At 40.0% G+C, this 6,438-nt stretch overlaps 1 protein-coding gene across 1 annotated transcript in view; it reads left to right on the top strand.

Annotated features, from left to right (window-relative positions):
* Positions 1-1,509: 1,509 nt before the first annotated feature.
* LOC121876653 (long-chain fatty acid transport protein 4-like) overlaps positions 1,510-6,438 on the top strand; it is an 86,831-nt gene continuing 81,902 nt past the window's right edge. The window contains 1 exon segment of the mRNA XM_042381964.1: positions 1,510-1,581. The gene's annotated coding sequence lies outside the window, so the exon portion shown is untranslated.

Below are 6,438 nucleotides of genomic sequence, written 5' to 3'. Positions count from 1 at the left end.
GAGATGAGCAACTTACTGCCCCTAGGCAGCCCGCGCCAGCTTACTGTACAGTATATACGGTTCCTCAGACGCCTAGCATTGAATATTCTAGCGATGTCCACACGCGGGAGGTCGGCTCCAGACCAGCCTGGGGAATTCTAGAATAATCTAGGCTTCCAATAAGAAGTAAATTAGAAGAAAATGCTGCAATACATTCTAGAATATTCTTATATAATTAATACATCAATATATACACGAAAATTTCACTAAATTTGCCACAACAACTGCTGCATAGGACATAAAACAAATAAAACCCCTAGTTTACAAGATTATAATACGAAAGTATACCTCGGCATAACAATAGCTTGTGATACTGTAGTGGATTATCCACTACAATACCTCACTTCGATAGCGCAGTTCAGTTCTGGTCACCGTACTAAAGAATGGAGATAGAATCACTAGAAAGAATTCAGAGAATGACAAGACTAATCCCGGGCATTAGGAACCTTGAGTGCAGAGACAGACAGGTTAAAGCATCTTAATTTGCACTCCTTCGATGGACGTAGAGTTAGGGGCGATATGATTGAGGTGTATAAATGGAAATCAGGGCTAAACAAATGTGATATAACAAAGGTACCCAAACTATCCAACCAGGAGTGAACTCGTAGCAATGGTTTTAAATTAGACACATTTATATTTAGGCGCGATAGGTAAACATTGGTTTGGAAATAGAGTAGTGGATGAGTGGAACAAGTTACCAAACATCATCATTAACTCGAATACACTGGGTAGCTTAAAACATAGGTTGGATGGATATATGAGCGATAGGTGTTAGTTGTAAACGGGACGGCCCTATGGGCCAATAGGCCCGCTGCAGTTTTCTCCATTCTTATATTCTTATGTTATGTTCTTTAGTAACATTGGATCATATGAAGATCTTCCCCAAGTATCCAACTGAAGATCCTCCCCCCAGTCGCGCTCATATGAAGATCCTCCCCCCCAGTCGCGCTCATATGAAGATCCCCCCCAACATATAATATAAATAAACAACATAAGGATTAAATAATAAAACATTATTCAGATTACTTTCTTGTTACACTAAATATTGGTGTAGGTTAGGTGGTCATAGTGACGTCAGGTCAGGTTTGGTCATTGGTCAGATCAGATCCTCCCATCCAGGCTAGATCATATGAAGATCCTCCCCCCCAAACCTACTTGGGGGGGAGGATCTTCATATGATCCGTAACATTTTGCCATGTAACAATACTTTTACTTAAGTAACAAAGTTCAGTACTTTTTACAGCTCTGCCAGTAGTATATATAGTATTGACAAATAAATGTTGAACGAGCAATGCACCTCACGGACGGACGAATAATGAACGAGAAGTTGGAAAACCTATTAACCTAGTGCTCAAACTGTAAACATATATAGCTCGAAAGAAGGCGTTCATTTTGATCAAGAAACTCGTTCAGGAACAACTTTTTACCTGAACGGGCAACCCACACTGTACGACACCTTTTCCCCGGGTGTATACAACGTCGCTGCCAAGCTAACAGTGGCAGCTGCTGCTGAAGTGTTGTGACGTCTCTGATTTCACCTGTGTCAGTATCAGATGCTGCATAGTCTATAATTTATATCGATACGTGAATTTGATCAGCCACATAAATTGAAGTCTCCATGCCTAACTTGCGATTACGATCACTGCCTTTGTGATATTGGGTGATAATGAAAATTAGCATATTTATAGTATAGTACAAAGAACTTATGTTCCCTTGCATTACAAAGAAACCATTATTACCTTGGTGTTCTTGTCAACGAAGCATAGAATATTTTATAATTGTCTAAGAAAAAAATGCTTGAAAAGTGTAGCATGGACAGTGTTAAAGTGCGAATACTGTACAGTCGCCGTGGTCCAGATTCACTAATACCTGTTTTTTGACTGACTGTATAATATACACTACATAGATGAAAAGACTTTTACGTGTGTTGTGTGTGATTGTAAAGACGCATATTGACCTTGTCAAATATATTCCCAAGTATTAATGCCATTCAGGTAGTGTGTGTAAATTGTTCAGCTGACTTAAGGTAATCTGTGATGTTGCGTAATTGAAGAGCTGTGGGACACTAATATTGACTATGGGTTACACTTACTGTCACTTTCCTGCTCAAACAGTTTTCTGGTGCTTGGGGGTGGGGGCTGTGAGAAATTACAGGGATGTAGAACTTATGAACCAATAAAGTTTCGGTCTGAATCTTTCCCTCGCCTGGCTCAACGTCACCTAACTAGGCTTGAATGTCCGCATCAGAAGTGTGTGTATCCTCTGCGGGCTTGCTTATTATTTTTTTTTATTACGGGATTAGCCCACCAGGGCACTGGGTGAGTTAGGAATTTGTTGTCTCTTGGTCGGCTTATTGACACTTATCAAGATACGATGGAAATAATTTAATATGGCTTATTTATGCATCATAAATCTCTAGCACAGGCAACGATAGTGTTTTGAAAGAACACCTGTGTTGAAGCTAAAATAGTCTTGTTGTTAGATACTGTATAACGGTAGTGAGGATGGAAAGGTCGCCAGGTGAGAGGGAGAGGCACACTGGATAGAAGCCACCACTGTAGTGTACACTGTAACACAAGTTAATAGTAGGATAAATTAACATACTGTACTCGCCCATACACAAGGATTGATCGTAAAATCGGAGAGGAGGTAAACCCAAAAAAATATGATTGAAATATAAGGTTTATTCAAACAAATGTAAACCTTACATACCGGGCGACCACGACACAAGGTGAAAGTTGGCTACTTCCTCGGTGCTTCCTATTGTCTGTATTATTGTTTCTGCATGTTAGTGCATATGTATGTAAATATGTAAGTACATGCACGCGGGTGTGGAGATGAAATGTTAGTTGACACAATGCAACTTTGAATAACGACAACAATAATACGATTAACACAATACACAAGTTATGATAACAGAAACCTGTTTAAAAAAATACTGGGTGTCACACATCAACTCAAAGCTCTAGGTGAAGGGTTGCCACATACCCCGCTAGAAATAATGAGGAAACGCTCAATAAGTCAGTTGCAACCTCACCACTCCCTCTTGCTTCCTTACTACCCACCTCTCCCTATCCCTTCTCCGCTCCATACCTTACCCTTCTCCCCAGTGCCGGATTTAGACCTGTGGAGGCCCATGGGCAGCCTCTTTGTGGAGGCCCCCCCTCATAACTACCCAAGAGGGTGGGGTGGCGAGTGAAGCGAGCCTAAGCATCTGGGAGTTCCGGGGGGCGCTGTAAGCCTCCCGGGAAAAATTGAAATTTGAACACTTCTTTGGAGAATTTTGAAGCCATATGCAGTTATATTGAGGAAAATCAAGATTGAGAATTTTTTCATTAACTATGTTTATTGATAGTGTACAAATTCCCAACACACACACAAAAGTGAGACATGACTGGAGTCATTCATGTGGTTTCAAGTCGACCAGCCCTGATATAGCTACTACCGCACATGTGGAGGCCCCTGGGCAGCTGCCCACTTTGCCCACTCCTGAATCCGGCCCTGTTTCTCCCACTGCTTCTCTCCATCCTACTCACTCCCTTTTCCCTCTTTCCTCCATCTCTTTATTTGCCCCCCCATAAGTGTCCCAAATCTGAGATTTTGGGGTCGGCCCTGACCCTCCATCTAGAAGTGATAGACTACTGATAGTAGTGTTGATGTAGTGTAGATGATAATGTAGACAACAGTGCAATTGCTGTAGTGTAAATAGTGAAAAGGATGCAGTGAAGTTAAATTAGTGTACTCGTGGATGATAAATAGTGGATATTGTGTAGTTCAGTGAAGCTAATATCCGGGAGTGTGGTCACGGCCGCAAGCTATTAGCTATTACGCAACGCCGGGTTCCCAAGCTAGTAGGTAATAAATGCATTCGTAGTTGCCCCCTATAGGTAATAAACCTTTACGACCTAAGGGCAAGAGAATAGCGTTCCAGTGGATACAACGCTTGCCCCCTGTTCACGTTGTTATATATCATTGATCATATTATAACCTTGACGTTCTTAATGTGTACACATGCACACACATACAATATCACAGTAATTTCTATATGATCAATGATATATAACAACGTGAAAACGTTAAACATAAGCTCATTTCACTGGTTACCATGGAAACACGGACACGCTACCCTCACACTCCCCCGGCTTTTAGTTAGCCACGTTGCCAACAGATGGCGTTGGTGGAAGCTCAGTGGCTCGCGTTTTTTTTATCGGTAAAGGTAGACGCTTTCCTGTCTTTCTTATTAGAGTCTTTTGTACACAATTAGGTCTATAGAATTTATATCGTTTTTGTGAGGTACTACAGACACTTTGTCTTTAGAATTATATATGATACAGTTCAGGTTAATACACCGGGCAGATGGTCAATTTTTTTTTTCAAGTATGAGGGGGGCCACAGTGGTAAATGAGGCTCAGAAAGGCGCCTTGGGCAAGAAAAGGTTAAGATCCCTTGTATAAAGGAATCACCGGTCTCAGCTTGAGGAAGATTATGAAACTTAACCTCTTGTTTTCATAGTAATATGAAATTTCTCCAGATTAGTGGCGTGGTGAACGGAAATAAATTTACAGGAAAAAAGTCACAAAAAAGTGAAAATTTTGGCTAGAAAGTCAGGAAAAAAGTCACATTTTATTTAAATATCATTAACAGTTAAAGTAACAAAACAAAATATTTTAAGTAACTTTTATTAACTGAATACATGACTTGTACACAGTGACAACACAATTTATATATGATAGCATTCCACGTATGTTAGGTTAGGTTTTTTCTCTTGACTTTTTTCTGTGATATTTTTCTGACTTTTTTCTTTGGTTTTTTGTGACCTTTTTTCTTGGATTCTAGTGGCGTTAAGACCCCGAAAATAAACATCGATAGCCTTGAAACTTGAATTTTAATAATGTAGTGTGGGAACCCCGTCAGTGGGGGCTTAGGTTGAAGTAATTTCCTCATCAATATTTACTTCCGGGTTCATTTTTGCCAACTCGTACATTAGACCATTGTGGACATAAATATTATTTGAATTTACATTAGTTTGTCAGCGTAGGAATGTATTTTTTCATTAATCACTATGTAACATGAGAATATAGCCTACAAACTGCAGGGGCGGATTCAAGGAGGGGGTCCGGACCCCCTTTTTATCAGAAAATTCCAATACTTTTTCTTTAATGCAGTATAGTACTCGGGCATTTTTGTATATTAAAAAGTGTGGTTTTTTTTTGTTTTTTTATACTGGAATTAGCCCACCCGGACACAGATCAAACGACCCACAATGGGACCTGAGGGGCGAAAAAAACACAGAAAGAAATTGAAAATAGAAAAGAAAAAGGTTATACTGTGTTAATCTACACCACGAAGATGCCGGAAAACCAGCTTTTTAAAGTGAAACAGATTGTATAAGTAGGGAAACACTGAAGAAGGCAGAGCATTCCACAGTTTGGCTGTGTGAGGAAAGAAGAAGGTACTATAACGGGTTATTCTCGTGTGACCCCACATCCACAGAGAAACAGTGGACACCACGGGCAAGACATGTGGTCAATTGCAAGAACAGTCGTTGGGTGTACGACGCCATTTACGATGACCTTCTTGCCCTGGTCTTTTTTTTAGCAATATTGCCTTTAACACATGGAATTCTGCACTTTTCGAAGCTTTGGAGGAGTCTCGAAACAAGTTTCCTGGTGGGAATTATTTGCTAGTGCTGTACTCAAAATATCGAAACTTCGAGATCTCGCCACAGCTTGAGCTATATTAAGGATGTGTGATTTCCAGGAGATATTGGAGAAAATGGTGAGGCCTAAGATGTTTATTTCAGAATTTGGCAAGATGATAGCATCCTGAAATGTAGTTGGGTGGAGATCGTCTAATTTACAAAGTGTAATTGGTAAATATTGAGTTTTATTACTATTGATTAACCAAGTTTGTACCCCCCCATTCAGAGATGCTGCATAGATCCGCATTGATAGCAGTAATGATATCAGCTCTAGAAACACATCTAATTTGAAAGTTAGGAGGAAGGGGAAAATGTGAAGAAGAGTGAAGAGTAGAATCATCAGCGTAAGAATCATCAATTCCAGACTTGTGGAGACAGGCAAATGTAGTACCCATATTCAAAAAGGGAGATAGAGCATCAGCCTCAAATTACCGGCCGATTAGTTTGATGTCAGTAGTGGGGAAATTTCTTGAATCAATTAGAGCAAATAGCATCCGATCGCATTTAGAGAAAAACAAATTAATCTACGACTCCCAACATGGGAAAATCTTGTCTAACAAATCTGCTGACGTATTTTAGGAAAGTCTATGAGGTAGTAGGTGATGACAAAATTACGATGTTATTTACTTACGGTAGACATTAGCAAAGCATTTGACAGAGTACTGCATCAGAGGCTTCTGAGAAAAGTTAAGGCTCAT

Source organism: Homarus americanus, unplaced genomic scaffold, assembly GCF_018991925.1.
Source record: "Homarus americanus isolate GMGI-L3 unplaced genomic scaffold, GMGI_Hamer_2.0 scaffold28, whole genome shotgun sequence".
NCBI classification, from domain to species: Eukaryota; Metazoa; Arthropoda; class Malacostraca; order Decapoda; family Nephropidae; genus Homarus; species Homarus americanus.
The sequence above is the reverse complement of the archived record's forward strand: the minus strand, read 5'-3'. Positions and strand labels throughout refer to the sequence as shown.